The sequence below is a fragment of the Schistocerca cancellata genome, chromosome 11 (genome assembly GCF_023864275.1).
Source record: "Schistocerca cancellata isolate TAMUIC-IGC-003103 chromosome 11, iqSchCanc2.1, whole genome shotgun sequence".
Taxonomy (NCBI): Eukaryota; Metazoa; Arthropoda; class Insecta; order Orthoptera; family Acrididae; genus Schistocerca; species Schistocerca cancellata.
The window spans coordinates 129,190,495-129,207,718 of NC_064636.1; the positions used below are offsets into that span (position 1 = coordinate 129,190,495).

The 17,224-nt window shown below is 46.9% G+C and overlaps 1 protein-coding gene and 6 non-coding genes across 7 annotated transcripts in view; all 7 read left to right on the forward strand.

The window, feature by feature from the left end:
• LOC126108422 (nuclear factor NF-kappa-B p100 subunit-like) overlaps positions 1 to 17,224 on the forward strand; it is a 400,072-nt gene that overhangs the window by 193,597 nt on the left and 189,251 nt on the right. The gene's annotated exons all lie outside the window — the stretch shown is intronic.
• Positions 10,379 to 10,453, forward strand: Trnas-cga (transfer RNA serine (anticodon CGA)). Its single transcript has one exon. It is a non-coding gene; the product is annotated as a tRNA-Ser (tRNA).
• On the forward strand, positions 10,981 to 11,055 carry Trnas-cga (transfer RNA serine (anticodon CGA)). Its single transcript has one exon. It is a non-coding gene; the product is annotated as a tRNA-Ser (tRNA).
• Trnas-cga (transfer RNA serine (anticodon CGA)) lies at positions 12,185 to 12,259 on the forward strand. Its single transcript has one exon. It is a non-coding gene; the product is annotated as a tRNA-Ser (tRNA).
• Positions 12,787 to 12,861, forward strand: Trnas-cga (transfer RNA serine (anticodon CGA)). The gene has a single exon. It is a non-coding gene; the product is annotated as a tRNA-Ser (tRNA).
• On the forward strand, positions 13,389 to 13,463 carry Trnas-cga (transfer RNA serine (anticodon CGA)). The gene has a single exon. It is a non-coding gene; the product is annotated as a tRNA-Ser (tRNA).
• Trnas-cga (transfer RNA serine (anticodon CGA)) lies at positions 14,894 to 14,968 on the forward strand. The gene has a single exon. It is a non-coding gene; the product is annotated as a tRNA-Ser (tRNA).

Sequence of the window (17,224 nt, forward strand, 5' to 3'; positions counted from 1 at the left end):
CTATCAGTTTGATAAGTCACTGCTGCAAAATACTAACGCGAATTCTTTACAGACGAATGGAAAAACTGGTAGAAGCTGACCTCAGGGAAGATCAGTTTGGATTCCATAGAAATATTGGAACACGTGAAGCAATACTGACCCTATGACTTATCTTAGAAGATAGATTAAGGAAAGGCAAACCTACATTTCTAGCATTTGTAGACTTACAGAAATCTTTTGACAATGTTGACTGGAATACTCTTTTTCAAATTCTAAAGGTGGCAGGGGTAAAATACAGGGAGAGAAAGCAATTCACAATTTTTACAGACATCAGATGGCAGTTATAAGAGTTGGGGAACATGAAAGGGCAGCAGTGGTTGGGGAGGGAGTGAGACAGGGTTGTAGCCTCTCCACGATGTTATTTAATCTGTATATTGAGCAAGAAGTAAAGGAAACAAAAGAAAAATTCAGAGTAGGTATTATAATCCATGGAGAAGAAATAAAAACTTTGAGGTTCACCAATGACATTGTAATTCTGTAAGGGACAGCAAAGGACTTGGAAGAGCAGTTAAACAAAATGGACAGTGTCTTGAAAGGAGGATATAAGATGAACATCAACAAAAGCAAAATGAGGATAATGGAATGTAGTCGAATTACATCAGGTGATGCTGAGGGAATTAGATTAGGAAATGAGACACTTAAAGTAGCAAAGGAGTTTTGCTATTTGGAGAGCAAAATAACTGATGATGGTCGAAGTAGAGAGAATATAAAATGTAGACTAGCAATGGCAAGGAAAGCGTTTCTGAAGAAGAGAAATTTTTTAACATCGAGTATAGATTTAAGTGTCAGGAAGTTGTTTCTGAAAGTATTTGTATGGAGTGTAGCCATGTATGGAAGTGAAACATGGATGATAAATGCTTTGGGCAAGAAGAGAATAGAAGTTTTCAAAATGTGGTGCTACAGATGAATTCTGAAGATTACATGGGTAGATCACATAACTAATGAGGAAGTATTGAGTAGGATGGATTGGGGAGAAGAGGAGTTTGTGGCCCAACTTGACTAGAGGAAGGGATCGGTTGGTAGGACATGTTCTGAGGCATCAAGGGATCATCAATTTAGTATTGGAGGGCAGCGTGTAAGGTAAAAATTGTAGATGGAGACCAGTAGATGAATACACTAAGCAGATTCAGAAGGATGTAGGTTGCAGTAGGTACTGAGAGATGAAGAAACTTGCACAGGATAGAGTAGGATGGAGAGCTGCATCAAATCAGTCTCAGGACTGAAGACAACAACAACAACAACAATGAGCTACAATGAAATATTTTTTTCTTACTTTGTGTGGAAATTAATTTTTATAATCGTTAGCACTGTTGCAATCAGTTATCTGTGAATTAACTACAAGTTCTGACTATAAACTTTTAGTTTCTAATCATATTCCATTATTTACGGACATGTTTTTATCAAATATTACTGAATCCAATGTGATGAAAGCCTGGTGTGCTGGAGTTTTCTATTAATTTAATCGAAAAAAAAAAAACAGCACAAACTAAACTGGCAGAGCACAGTCTCTAAACAAGAGGTAAACCAAAACCTTTTGCTCTTATTATCTACAAATGTTCAGCTAAAATGCAGTGCAATTTATTTGGAAGTGACCAGTCACTACATTGTTGTTTTGTAGCAATTACAAGTGTCATTACAATATATTGCATTATTTGCCATGGCAACTACTATCAACAGACGTTTCTCTATCACTTTACATCACTTTATGCACAACCTTGGAACCATGGGCTATGTTTGTCATACATTATTCTATACACTAAGGATTATGAAGTTAGTTCTACATAATATGACTCAAGGATACATGCATAGATTTCATAACTAATGCAGACTATGAATAATTGGGGACTAAAATGTATGACAAATTGACTAAAGTGATTACATGGAAGGGAACATACTGAGGCACTTGAGTAATTTGGTACTGGAAGGAAATGTAAGGGCATAATAATCCAAGTGAGACCAAGGCTTGCATACTGTTCAGTATGTTCAAATGGACGTAGCATATAGAGAGATGAAGATGCTTTCATAGTGTGATCTGGAGGCATTTTTTGCCCTTCACCACAGACAGTTAAAAGAGAGGGTCACGTACCTTATTATGAAGGTTAGGTGCTAAACATCTCATAGTATCCTCACATCCATTGAAAAGATACCTACATATCACCCTAGCTGTAATGTGGCATACCAAGAGCACCATCTCCAGCCTTACCTATTCCGTGTCACAAGAGACATTCCCCTGGGCTTCTGGACATCCTTGTTCACGAGCACAGTGCAATCTGTCTCAGTTTTTGTGCAGACTACAATGTGCTCTACCAACTTGCATTTGCCCATGAAAGGCAAAGGTCCTGAGTTCGAGTCTCAATATGGCACACAGTTGTAATCTGGGCACACTCTGCTTCAGAGTGAAAATCTCATTCTAGAAATAGTTAATATAACTTTAAGAATACACTTATAGCTGTGCCACAATGCAGTAATTCTGTTTTGCTCTTAAAGAGCTTAATGCTGAGTGCTCACTATGTACTCAAATTTTTGTAATGACTTGTCAATACAAATCAGTTTCCTGTGAGCCATGACTTGTTGCCCGTACCTATATTATTAATTTTTATGTACACTTAAGTTTAATCAAATGTAACTGGTTTCAGTAGTGTTCCATTTTAGGTCCTGCAACCTTATTTCTTTGTATAATTGAAGGTTAATTTACCTGCAGTTTATTTAATAACTAATTCAACTATTCAAAATTTATTTGTAATTGCAGTCAATATCAAAATAAACTGAAGGATGTGGGAGGATTACAATGTCACTCTATACTGAGTCCATACCATTCAACAGCGGTCAAAGTTCCAAATTTATCATCCTGTCTTGTACTGAATTTTGACTATGCTAAGGATCTGTGCAGGGTTATATGAACTAGACTGTGGGAAATATCCTGAGTACGGTTTTCTCACAACACCCAGTGAAGGTTGTATAATGGTTATTCAAATACACCTCCATTCCCTTAGGCCCTGCCAATGTTTTGACCATAACCACCAAAGTGTTAGTCAATAATCCAGTATTCTGATGATGCAGAGAGATATAAACCAGTGTTTTTAATGTTTTTTGAACTTACTACTCTGTCCTGATCTGCTCAAACATTTGGATTATCAATCAAAGGTAACATGCACCTAAAATTAGCTAAACAATTCAGGACTATTTTTTACAATTTTGTAAATCATTAATGCCTGAACAATGAAGCTCAGTTTAGACATGCATTTGGTGAAAAAGAATCCTTCTACCTCAACTACAATTGTTAAAACAAATTCAAAGGAGATTAATGATTTCTCATTGCTCTGTTTATTGAATGCCCAATAACTATTGTTACTGACGAAAATATTACCATTGTTTGAGCAATGATTTAGTAATACTGACATGAATATTGCTGAAACATTGGGCACTGGTGTGATAAATCCAAAACATGTAACATCAGCAGTTCAATTTGAAAAGCTTTAATGGATTATCCAAAACTGACTAAACAACACCTATAAGTGGAGAAAAAAATTGCAAAGATGCCACAGTGGCACATTAAATTTATTTAGAATACTATTATTGGCGAGTTTTCACTGTTCTGATCCTGAAAAGAAGTCCATCAGCTCAGCATACATTTTGAACAGAATCTAAGCCTACCGAGCTACTGATTACTGACGACAGGAAAAAGACTTTGCTGAGACCTATGTAGTGGAGGACTGATGGATCACAACATGCTGGCCACCTAGTCTATGAAGCAGACTCAATTTTATAACCTTGAATATAATTTTCATGCAGTTACCTGGAAACTTCCCATAGTTATTACACTGACACTCAGATTTTGGATATTTTCAGTCTTGCACTAAAATATAATGCACTGGAAAAAGGAAAATTGTGCTGAAAATTTACTTTTTTTACAAAAATTATAGGAGCATTTGGAAACTTTCATTTTTACCATCTTGTGGTCATCTTCGTTCAGTCAGTAGATGAAAAGTGAGGACTAATGCATACAAAACCTACACATAAGCATATAGTTAAGAAAATCGTAACCTAAAGCACATGGTGAATCAGTTTATTTTGCTTATAATGTTGGGAACAGCCTAGAAAATTAAAACAGTGGTAGAATTAAATCCCTCTAGTAGCAGTTCAATATCAACAAAAAAATCTAAATTGAGGGTAATGTAAATAAATATAAATCCAGCAGTGCTGTAGAGTTTGTTTCTTAATCTAGTCTACGTACTGCCAGAGTTATTTGGGTGGTGGGTACGGCCAAAGCAAAGTGAACAAAGTACAGACTGCCAATAGCTGAAGAAGTTTCTCTGAAAAACTTGTGCCAGAATCAAAAATTTATGTGTTAGGAACTCCTTCTGGAGGAATTTATTTGGAGTGTAGCATTTTGTGTTAGGGAAACACTGATAGTGCAGAGAAGAATAGAACACTTTTGAAATAGTGTCACAGAAAAATGCTAATGATTAGATGGGTATATCTGATAACTTAGGAAGTATTCATGTGGGAAACGGGAAAGCAAAGACACAGTGAGGCATGCAACTGCTCTTCAGACAGTATTCCAGTGCAAACCATAGTGACTGAAAGAATTGCAACAGCACTTAGAAACTGTAACAAAAGTGCTAAAGCATGCAACAAAACTGCTTAAATATGCAAATCAATGTAATTAATGCTTTTACATAAAAATTAAAAATCTGGCACAATTTCCTTTCTTTCAGCTATGTCCTCTTGGACTATGTTTTGCCTGCCTTTGTCTGCATGTGTCTCTCTTTTAGTATAACATTTTTTACTTTTGTAACTGCATCATCTGATTATGTCACTGCTGCACAATAGCACTATCTGAAAAATATCCTTAAGAAATTTCCCAACAAATTAAGTGGAAATAGAATGGTCTCTAATTTAGGTGGTTAAATAAGAAAGTCTGGCAGCATTGTCTAAATTTTTTAGATGCTGTACCATGTAACAAAATTACTGCTAACAGTGAGTTTTTACTAGTATTTTTGTACATCTGATGTGTTTATGCCAGTTGCATGAACTTTGTTTCATGTTTGTGTGAGGTTAATTCCTGACCAAGAGTATGTTGAAAGCATATGATTAATACTACATTAATATACATCATATTCGTCATGCAGAAGTCAACAGTTGATGCTGCTTCATCACATGTTTGAGTCAGTTTATTGTGACGAGTGGACAAAATACAAAATTTTCTTCCCCCAACTCACTGCAAACTGTATATATAATCCAATGTTTACTGTTGTGAAAATTTTACTTTAGAAGAAAATTTAAACTGTCATGTTCTGAGCATAAGACTAAATTTTCTTCACAATTCATACAAAATGGAAACAAGCACTAATTCAATGTAAAAAGCCACATAATGGAACAATCCATTTTCCCCCGATATCAATAATGCTTACACATTAATTTACTTTTCAGCTAGTTACAGGTTTAAATGTAAGTACAAGGTAAATCAAGTATGAAACTTCCTGGCAGATTAAAACTGTGTGCCCGACCGAGACTCGAACTCGGGACCTTTGCCTTTCGCGGGCAAGTGCTCTACCAACTGAGCTACCGAAGCACGACTCACGCCCGGTACTCACAGCTTTACTTCTGCCAGTACCTCGTCTCCTACCTTCCAAACTTTACAGAAGCTCTCCTGCGAACCTTGCAGAACTAGCACTCCTGAAAGAAAGGATATCGCGGAGACATGGCTTAGCCACAGCCTGGGGGATGTTTCCAGAATGAGATTTTCACTCTGCAGCGGAGTGTGCGCTGATATGAAACTTCCTGGCAGATTAAAACTGTGTGCCCGACCGAGACTCGAACTCGGGACCTTTGCCTTTCGCGGGCAAGTGCTCTACCAACTGAGCTACCGAAGCACGACTCACGCCCGGTACTCACAGCTTTACTTCTGCCAGTACCTCGTCTCCTACCTTCCAAACTTTACAGAAGTTCTCCTGCGAAACTTGCAGAACTAGCACTCCTGAAAGAAAGGATATCGCGGAGACATGGCTTAGCCACAGCCTGGGGGATGTTTCCAGAATGAGATTCTCACTCTGCAGCGGAGTGTGCGCTGATATGAAACTTCCTGGCAGATTAAAACTGTGTGCCCGACCGAGACTCGAACTCGGGACCTTTGCCTTTCGCGGGCAAGTGCTCTACCAACTGAGCTACCGAAGCACGACTCACGCCCGGTACTCACAGCTTTACTTCTGCCAGCACCTCGTCTCCTACCTTCCAAACTTTACAGAAGCTCTCCTGCGAACCTTGCAAAACTAGCACTCCTGAAAGAAAGGATATCGCGGAGACATGGCTTAGCCACAGCCTGGGGGATGTTTCCGGAATGAGATTTTCACTCTGCAGCGGAGTGTGCGCTGATATGAAACTTCCTGGCAGATTAAAACTGTGTGCCTGACCGAGACTCGAACTCGGGACCTTTGCCTTTCGCGGGCAAGTGCTCTACCAACTGAGCTACCGAAGCACGACTCACGCCCGGTACTCACAGCTTTACTTCTGCCAGTACCTCGTCTCCTACCTTCCAAACTTTACAGAAGCTCTCCTGCGAACCTTGCAGAACTAGCACTCCTGAAAGAAAGGATATCGCGGAGACATGGCTTAGCCACAGCCTGGGGGATGTTTCCAGAATGAGATTTTCACTCTGCAGCGGAGTGTGCGCTGATATGAAACTTCCTGGCAGATTAAAACTGTGTGCCCGACCGAGGCTTGAACTCGGGACCTTTGCCTTTCGCGGACAAGTGCTCTACCAACTGAGCTACCGAAGCACGACACACGCCCGGTACTCACAGCTTTACTTCTGCCAGTACCTCGTCTCCTACCTTCCAAACTTTACAGAAGCTCTCCTGCGAACCTTGCAGAACTAGCACTCCTGAAAGAAAGGATATCGCGGAGACATGGCTTAGCCACAGCCTGGGGGATGTTTCCGGAATGAGATTTTCACTCTGCAGTGGAGTGTGCGCTGATATGAAACTTCCTGGCAGATTAAAACTGTGTGCCCGACCGAGACTCGAACTCGGGACCTTTGCCTTTCGCGGGCAAGTGCTCTACCAACTGAGCTACCGAAGCACGACTCACGCCCGGTACTCACAGCTTTACTTCTGCCAGTACCTCGTCTCCTACCTTCCAAACTTTACAGAAGCTCTCCTGCGAAACTTGCAGAACTAGCACTCCTGAAAGAAAGGATATCGCGGAGACAAGGCTTAGCCACAGCCTGGGGGATGTTTCCAGAATGAGATTTTCACTCTGCAGCGGAGTATGCGCTGATATGAAACTTCCTGGCAGATTAAAACTGTGTGCCCGACCGAGACTCGAACTCGGGACCTTTGCCTTTCGCGGGCAAGTGCTCTACCAACTGAGCTACCGAAGCACGACTCACGCCCGGTACTCACAGCTTTACTTCTGCCAGTACCTCGTCTCCTACCTTCCAAACTTTACAGAAGCTCTCCTGCGAACCTTGCAGAACTAGCACTCCTGAAAGAAAGGATATCGCGGAGACATGGCTTAGCCACAGCCTGGGGGATGTTTCCGGAATGAGATTTTCACTCTGCAGCGGAGTGTGCGCTGATATGAAACTTCCTGGCAGATTAAAACTGTGTGCCCGACCGAGACTCGAACTCGGGACCTTTGCCTTTTGCGGGCAAGTGTTCTACCAACTGAGCTACCGAAGCACGACTCACGCCCGGTACTCACAGCTTTACTTCTGCCAGTACCTCGTCTCCTACCTTCCAAACTTTACAGAAGCTCTCCTGCGAACCTTGCAGAACTAGCACTCCTGAAACAAAGGATATCGCGGAGACATGGCTTAGCCACAGCCTGGGGGATGTTTCCAGAATGAGATTTTCACTCTGCAGTGGAGTGTGCGCTGATATGAAACTTCCTGGCAGATTAAAACTGTGTGCCCGACCGAGACTCGAACTCGGGACCTTTGCCTTTCGCGGGCAAGTGCTCTACCAACTGAGCTACCGAAGCACGACTCACGCCCGGTACTCACAGCTTTACTTCTGCCAGTACCTCGTCTCCTACCTTCCAAACTTTACAGAAGCTCTCCTGCGAACCTTGCAGAACTAGCACTCCTGAAAGAAAGGATATCGCGGAGACATGGCTTAGCCACAGCCTGGGGGATGTTTCCAGAATGAGATTTTCACTCTGCAGCGGAGTGTGCGCTGATATGAAACTTCCTGGCAGATTAAAACTGTGTGCCCGACCGAGACTCGAACTCGGGACCTTTGCCTTTCGCGGGCAAGTGCTCTACCAACTGAGCTACCGAAGCACGACTCACGCCCGGTACTCACAGCTTTACTTCTGCCAGTACCTCGTCTCCTACCTTCCAAACTTTACAGAAGCTCTCCTGCGAACCTTGCAGAACTAGCACTCCTGAAAGAAAGGATATCGCGGAGACATGGCTTAGCCACAGCCTGGGGGATGTTTCCAGAATGAGATTTTCACTCTGCAGCGGAGTGTGCGCTGATATGAAACTTCCTGGCAGATTAAAAATGTGTGCCCGACCGAGACTCGAAATCGGGACCTTTGCCTTTCGCGGGCAAGTGCTCTACCAACTGAGCTACCGAAGCATGACTCACGCCCGGTACTCACAGCTTTACTTCTGCCAGTACCTCGTCTCCTACCTTCCAAACTTTACAGAAGCTCTCCTGCGAAACTTGGAGAACTAGCACTCCTGAAAGAAAGGATATCGCGGAGACATGGCTTAGCCACAGCCTGGGGGATGTTTCCAGAATGAGATTTTCACTCTGCAGCGGAGTGTGCGCTGATATGAAACTTCCTGGCAGATTAAAACTGTGTGCCCGACCGAGTATCGAACCGGCTTCGGTAGCTCAGTTGGTAGAGCACTTGCCCGCGAAAGGCAAAGGTCCCGAGTTCGAGTCTCGGTCGGGCACACAGTTTTAATCTGCCAGGAAGTTTCATATCAGCGCACACTCCGCTGCAGAGTGAAAATCTCATTCTGGAAACATCCCCCAGGCTGTGGCTAAGCCATGTCTCCGCGATATCCTTTCTTTCAGGAGTGCTAGTTCTGCAAGGTTCGCAGGAGAGCTTCTGTAAAGTTTGGAAGGTAGGAGACGAGGTACTGGCAGAAGTAAAGCTGTGAGTACCGGGTGTGAGTCGTGTTTCGGTAGCTCAGTTGGTAGAGCACTTGCCCGCGAAAGGCAAAGGTCCCGAGTTCGAGTCTCGGTCGGGCACACAGTTTTAATCTGCCAGGAAGTTTCATATCAGTGCACACTCCGCTGCAGAGTGAAAATCTCATTCTGGAAACATCCCCCAGGCTGTGGCTAAGCCATGTCTCCGCGATATCCTTTCTTTCAGGAGTGCTAGTTCTGCAAGGTTCGCAGGAGAGCTTCTGTAAAGTTTGGAAGGTAGGAGACGAGGTACTGGCAGAAGTAAAGCTGTGAGTACCGGGCGTGAGTCGTGCTTCGGTAGCTCAGTTGGTAGAGCACTTGCCCGCGAAAGGCAAAGGTCCCGAGTTCGAGTCTCGGTCGGGCACACAGTTTTAATCTGCCAGGAAGTTTCATTTCAGCGCACACTCCACTGCAGAGTGAAAATCTCATTCTGGAAACATCCCCCAGGCTGTGGCTAAGCCATGTCTCCGCGATATCCTTTCTTTCAGGAGTGCTAGTTCTGCAAGGTTCGCAGGAGAGCTTCTGTAAAGTTTGGAAGGTAGGAGACGAGGTACTGGCAGAAGTAAAGCTGTGAGTACCGGGCGTGAGTCGTGCTTCGGTAGCTCAGTTGGTAGAGCACTTGCCCGCGAAAGGCAAAGGTCCCGAGTTCGAGTCTCGGTCGGGCACACAGTTTTAATCTGCCAGGAAGTTTCATATCAGCGCACACTCCGCTGCAGAGTGAAAATCTCATTCTGGAAACATCCCCCAGGCTGTGGCTAAGCCATGTCTCCGCGATATCCTTTCTTTCAGGAGTGCTAGTTCTGCAAGGTTCGCAGGAGAGCTTCTGTAATGTTTGGAAGGTAGGAGACGAGGTACTGGCAGAAGTAAAGCTGTGAGTACCGGGCGTGAGTCGTGCTCCGGTAGCTCAGTTGGTACAGCACTTGCCCGGGAAAGGCAAAGGTCCCGAGTTCGAGTCTCGGTCGGGCACACAGTTTTAATCTGCCAGGAAGTTTCATATCAGCGCACACTCCGCTGCAGAGTGAAAATCTCATTCTGGAAACATCCCCCAGGCTGTGGCTAAGCCATGTCTCCGCGATATCCTTTCTTTCAGGAGTGCTAGTTCTGCAAGGTTCGCAGGAGAGCTTCTGTAATGTTTGGAAGGTAGGAGACGAGGTACTGGCAGAAGTAAAGCTGTGAGTACCGGGCGTGAGTCGTGCTCCGGTAGCTCAGTTGGTAGAGCACTTGCCCGCGAAAGGCAAAGGTCCCGAGTTCGAGTCTCGGTCGGGCACACAGTTTTAATCTGCCAGGAAGTTTCATATCAGCGCACACTCCACTGCAGAGTGAAAATCTCATTCTGGAAACATCCCCCAGGCTGTGGCTAAGCCATGTCTCCGCGATATCCTTTCTTTCAGGAGTGCAAGTTCTGCAAGGTTCGCAGGAGAGCTTCTGTAAAGTTTGGAAGGTAGGAGACGAGGTACTGGCAGAAGTAAAGCTGTGAGTACCGGGCGTGAGTCGTGCTTCGGTAGCTCAGTTGGTAGAGCACTTGCCCGCGAAAGGCAAAGGTCCCGACTTCGAGTCTCGGTCGGGCACACAGTTTTAATCTGCCAGGAAGTTTCATATCAGCGCACACTCCGCTGCAGAGTGAAAATCTCATTCTGGAAACATCCCCCAGGCTGTGGCTAAGCCATGTCTCCGCGATATCCTTTCTTTCAGGAGTGCTAGTTCTGCAAGGTTCGCAGGAGTGCTTCTGTAATGTTTGGAAGGTAGGAGACGAGGTACTGGCAGAAGTAAAGCTGTGAGTACCGGGCGTGAGTCGTGCTCCGGTAGCTCAGTTGGTAGAGCACTTGCCCGCGAAAGGCAAAGGTCCCGAGTTCGAGTCTCGGTCGGGCACACAGTTTTAATCTGCCAGGAAGTTTCATATCAGCGCACACTCCGCTGCAGAGTGAAAATCTCATTCTGGAAACATCCCCCAGGCTGTGGCTAAGCCATGTCTCCGCGATATCCTTTCTTTCAGGAGTGCTAGTTCTGCAAGGTTCGCAGGAGAGCTTCTGTAAAGTTTGGAAGGTAGGAGACGAGGTACTGGCAGAAGTAAAGCTGTGAGTACCGGGCGTGAGTCGTGCTTCGGTAGCTCAGTTGGTAGAGCACTTGCCCGCGAAAGGCAAAGGTCCCGATTTCGAGTCTCGGTCGGGCACACAGTTTTAATCTGCCAGGAAGTTTCATATCAGCGCACACTCCGCTGCAGAGTGAAAATCTCATTCTGGAAACATCCCCCAGGCTGTGGCTAAGCCATGTCTCCGCGATATCCTTTCTTTCAGGAGTGCTAGTTCTGCAAGGTTCGCAGGAGAGCTTCTGTAAAGTTTGGAAGGTAGGAGACGAGGTACTGGCAGAAGTAAAGCTGTGAGTACCGGGCGTGTGTCGTGCTTCGGTAGCTCAGTTGGTAGAGCACTTGCCCGCGAAAGGCAAAGGTCCCGAGTTCGAGTCTCGGTCGGGCACACAGTTTTAATCTGCCAGGAAGTTTCATATCAGCGCACACTCCACTGCAGAGTGAAAATCTCATTCTGGAAACATCCCCCAGGCTGTGGCTAAGCCATGTCTCCGCGATATCCTTTCTTTCAGGAGTGCTAGTTCTGCAAGGTTCGCAGGAGAGCTTCTGTAAAGTTTGGAAGGTAGGAGACGAGGTACTGGCAGAAGTAAAGCTGTGAGTACCGGGCGTGAGTCGTGCTTCGGTAGCTCAGTTGGTAGAGCACTTGCCCGCGAAAGGCAAAGGTCCCGAGTTCGAGTCTCGGTCGGGCACACAGTTTTAATCTGCCAGGAAGTTTCATATCAGCGCACACTCCGCTGCAGAGTGAAAATCCCATTCTGGAAACATCCCCCAGGCTGTGGCTAAGCCATGTCTCCGCGATATCCTTTCTTTCAGGAGTGCTAGTTCTGCAAGGTTCGCAGGAGAGCTTCTGTAATGTTTGGAAGGTAGGAGACGAGGTACTGGCAGAAGTAAAGCTGTGAGTACCGGGCGTGAGTCGTGCTCCGGTAGCTCAGTTGGTAGAGCACTTGCCCGCGAAAGGCAAAGGTCCCGAGTTCGAGTCTCGGTCGGGCACACAGTTTTAATCTGCCAGGAAGTTTCATATCAGCGCACACTCCGCTGCAGAGTGAAAATCTCATTCTGGAAACATCCCCCAGGCTGTGGCTAAGCCATGTCTCCGCGATATCCTTTCTTTCAGGAGTGCTAGTTCTGCAAGGTTCGCAGGAGAGCTTCTGTAAAGTTTGGAAGGTAGGAGACGAGGTACTGGCAGAAGTAAAGCTGTGAGTACCGGGCGTGAGTCGTGCTTCGGTAGCTCAGTTGGTAGAGCACTTGGCCGCGATAGGCAAAGGTCCCGAGTTCGAGTCTCGGTCGGGCACACAGTTTTAATCTGCCAGGAAGTTTCATATCAGCGCACACTCCGCTGCAGAGTGAAAATCTCATTCTGGAAACATCCCCCAGGCTGTGGCTAAGCCATGTCTCCGCGATATCCTTTCTTTCAGGAGTGCTAGTTCTGCAAGGTTCGCAGGAGAGCTTCTGTAATGTTTGGAAGGTAGGAGACGAGGTACTGGCAGAAGTAAAGCTGTGAGTACCGGGCGTGAGTCGTGCTCCGGTAGCTCAGTTGGTAGAGCACTTGCCCGCGAAAGGCAAAGGTCCCGAGTTCGAGTCTCGGTCGGGCACACAGTTTTAATCTGCCAGGAAGTTTCATATCAGCGCACACTCCACTGCAGAGTGAAAATCTCATTCTGGAAACATCCCCCAGGCTGTGGCTAAGCCATGTCTCCGCGATATCCTTTCTTTCAGGAGTGCTAGTTCTGCAAGGTTCGCAGGAGAGCTTCTGTAAAGTTTGGAAGGTAGGAGACGAGGTACTGGCAGAAGTAAAGCTGTGAGTACCGGGCGTGAGTCGTGCTTCGGTAGCTCAGTTGGTAGAGCACTTGCCCGCGAAAGGCAAAGGTCCCGACTTCGAGTCTCGGTCGGGCACACAGTTTTAATCTGCCAGGAAGTTTCATATCAGCGCACACTCCGCTGCAGAGTGAAAATCTCATTCTGGAAACATCCCCCAGGCTGTGGCTAAGCCATGTCTCCGCGATATCCTTTCTTTCAGGAGTGCTAGTTCTGCAAGGTTCGCAGGAGAGCTTCTGTAATGTTTCGAAGGTAGGAGACGAGGTACTGGCAGAAGTAAAGCTGTGAGTACCGGGCGTGAGTCGTGCTCCGGTAGCTCAGTTGGTAGAGCACTTGCCCGCGAAAGGCAAAGGTCCCGAGTTCGAGTCTCGGTCGGGCACACAGTTTTAATCTGCCAGGAAGTTTCATATCAGCGCACACTCCGCTGCAGAGTGAAAATCTCATTCTGGAAACATCCCCCAGGCTGTGGCTAAGCCATGTCTCCGCGATATCCTTTCTTTCAGGAGTGCTAGTTCTGCAAGGTTCGCAGGAGAGCTTCTGTAAAGTTTGGAAGGTAGGAGACGAGGTACTGGCAGAAGTAAAGCTGTGAGTACCGGGCGTGAGTCGTGCTTCGGTAGCTCAGTTGGTAGAGCACTTGCCCGCGAAAGGCAAAGGTCCCGATTTCGAGTCTCGGTCGGGCACACAGTTTTAATCTGCCAGGAAGTTTCATATCAGCGCACACTCCGCTGCAGAGTGAAAATCTCATTCTGGAAACATCCCCCAGGCTGTGGCTAAGCCATGTCTCCGCGATATCCTTTCTTTCAGGAGTGCTAGTTCTGCAAGGTTCGCAGGAGAGCTTCTGTAAAGTTTGGAAGGTAGGAGACGAGGTACTGGCAGAAGTAAAGCTGTGAGTACCGGGCGTGTGTCGTGCTTCGGTAGCTCAGTTGGTAGAGCACTTGCCCGCGAAAGGCAAAGGTCCCGAGTTCGAGTCTCGGTCGGGCACACAGTTTTAATCTGCCAGGAAGTTTCATATCAGCGCACACTCCACTGCAGAGTGAAAATCTCATTCTGGAAACATCCCCCAGGCTGTGGCTAAGCCATGTCTCCGCGATATCCTTTCTTTCAGGAGTGCTAGTTCTGCAAGGTTCGCAGGAGAGCTTCTGTAAAGTTTGGAAGGTAGGAGACGAGGTACTGGCAGAAGTAAAGCTGTGAGTACCGGGCGTGAGTCGTGCTTCGGTAGCTCAGTTGGTAGAGCACTTGCCCGCGAAAGGCAAAGGTCCCGAGTTCGAGTCTCGGTCGGGCACACAGTTTTAATCTGCCAGGAAGTTTCATATCAGCGCACACTCCGCTGCAGAGTGAAAATCTCATTCTGGAAACATCCCCCAGGCTGTGGCTAAGCCATGTCTCCGCGATATCCTTTCTTTCAGGAGTGCTAGTTCTGCAAGGCTCGCAGGAGAGCTTCTGTAAAGTTTGGAAGGTAGGAGACGAGGTACTGGCAGAAGTAAAGCTGTGAGTACCGGGCGTGAGTCGTGCTTCGGTAGCTCAGTTGGTAGAGCAATTGGCCGCGATAGGCAAAGGTCCCGAGTTCGAGTCTCGGTCGGGCACACAGTTTTAATCTGCCAGGAAGTTTCATATCAGCGCACACTCCGCTGCAGAGTGAAAATCTCATTCTGGAAACATCCCCCAGGCTGTGGCTAAGCCATGTCTCCGCGATATCCTTTCTTTCAGGAGTGCTAGTTCTGCAAGGTTCGCAGGTGAGCTTCTGTAATGTTTGGAAGGTAGGAGTCGAGGTACTGGCAGAAGTAAAGCTGTGAGTACCGGGCGTGAGTCGTGCTCCGGTAGCTCAGTTGGTAGAGCACTTGCCCGCGAAAGGCAAAGGTCCCGAGTTCGAGTCTCGGTCGGGCACACAGTTTTAATCTGCCAGGAAGTTTCATATCAGGGCACACTCCACTGCAGAGTGAAAATCTCATTCTGGAAACATCCCCCAGGCTGTGGCTAAGCCATGTCTCCGCGATATCCTTTCTTTCAGGAGTGCTAGTTCTGCAAGGTTCGCAGGAGAGCTTCTGTAAAGTTTGGAAGGTAGGAGACGAGGTACTGGCAGAAGTAAAGCTGTGAGTACCGGGCGTGAGTCGTGCTTCGGTAGCTCAGTTGGTAGAGCACTTGCCCGCGAAAGGCAAAGGTCCCGTGTTCGAGTCTCGGTCGGGCACACAGTTTTAATCTGCCAGGAAGTTTCATATCAGCGCACACTCCGCTGCAGAGTGAAAATCTCATTCTGGAAACATCCCCCAGGCTGTGGCTAAGCCATGTCTCCGCAATATCCTTTCTTTCAGGAGTGCTAGTTCTGCAAGGTTCGCAGGAGAGCTTCTGTAAAGTTTGGAAGGTAGGAGACGAGGTACTGGCAGAAGTAAAGCTGTGAGTACCGGGCGTGAGTCGTGCTTCGGTAGCTCAGTTGGTAGAGCACTTGCCCGCGAAAGGCAAAGGTCCCGAGTTCGAGTCTCGGTCGGGCACACAGTTTTAATCTGCCAGGAAGTTTCATATCAGCGCACACTCCACTGCAGAGTGAAAATCTCATTCTGGAAACATCCCCCAGGCTGTGGCTAAGCCATGTCTCCGCGATATCCTTTCTTTCAGGAGTGCTAGTTCTGCAAGGTTCGCAGGAGAGCTTCTGTAAAGTTTGGAAGGTAGGAGACGAGGTACTGGCAGAAGTAAAGCTGTGAGTACCGGGCGTGAGACGTGCTTCGGTAGCTCAGTTGGTAGAGCACTTGCCCGCGAAAAGCAAAGGTCCCGAGTTCGAGTCTCGGTCGGGCACACAGTTTTAATCTGCCAGGAAGTTTCATATCAGCGCACACTCCGCTGCAGAGTGAAAATCTCATTCTGGAAACATCCCCCAGGCTGTGGCTAAGCCATGTCTCCGCGATATCCTTTCTTTCAGGAGTGCTAGTTCTGCAAGGTTCGCAGGAGAGCTTCTGTAAAGTTTGGAAGGTAGGAGACGAGGTACTGGCAGAAGTAAAGCTGTGAGTACCGGGCGTGAGTCGTGCTTCGGTAGCTCAGTTGGTAGAGCACTTGCCCGCGAAAGGCAAAGGTCCCGAGTTCGAGTCTCGGTTGGGCACACAGTTTTAATCTGCCAGGAAGTTTCATATCAGCGCACACTCCGCTGCAGAGTGAAAATCTCATTCTGGAAATATCCCCCAGGCTGTGGCTAAGCCATGTCTCCACGATATCCTTTCTTTCAGGAGTGCTAGTTCTGCAAGGTTCGCACGAGAGCTTCTGTAAAGTTTGGAAGGTAGGAGACGAGGTACTGGCAGAAGTAAAGCTGTGAGTACCGGGCGTGAGTCGTGCTTCGGTAGCTCAGTTGGTAGAGCACTTGCCCGCGAAAGGCAAAGGTCCCGAGTTCGAGTCTCGGTCGGGCACACAGTTTTAATCTGCCAGGAAGTTTCATATCAGCGCACACTCCGCTGCAGAGTGAAAATCTCATTCTGGAAACATCCCCCAGGCTGTGGCTAAGCCATGTCTCCGCGATATCCTTTCTTTCAGGAGTGCTAGTTCTGCAAGGTTCGCAGGAGAGCTTCTGTAAAGTTTGGAAGGTAGGAGACGAGGTACTGGCAGAAGTAAAGCTGTGAGTACCGGGCGTGAGTCGTGCTTCGGTAGCTCAGTTGGTAGAGCACTTGCCCGCGAAAGGCAAAGGTCCCGAGTTCGAGTCTCGGTCGGGCACACAGTTTTAATCTGCCAGGAAGTTTCATATCAGCGCACACTCCGCTGCAGAGTGAAAATCTCATTCTGGAAACATCCCCCAGGCTGTGGCTAAGCCATGTCTCCGCGATATCCTTTCTTTCAGGAGTGCTAGTTCTGCAAGGTTCGCAGGAGAGCTTCTGTAAAGTTTGGAAGGTAGGAGACGAGGTACTGGCAGAAGTAAAGCTGTGAGTACCGGGTGTGAGTCGTGTTTCGGTAGCTCAGTTGGTAGAGCACTTGCCCGCGAAAGGCAAAGGTCCCGAGTTCGAGTCTCGGTCGGGCACACAGTTTTAATCTGCCAGGAAGTTTCATATCAGCGCACACTCCACTGCAGAGTGAAAATCTCATTCTGGAAACATCCCCCAGGCTGTGGCTAAGCCATGTCTCCGCGATATCCTTTCTTTCAGGAGTGCTAGTTCTGCAAGGTTCGCAG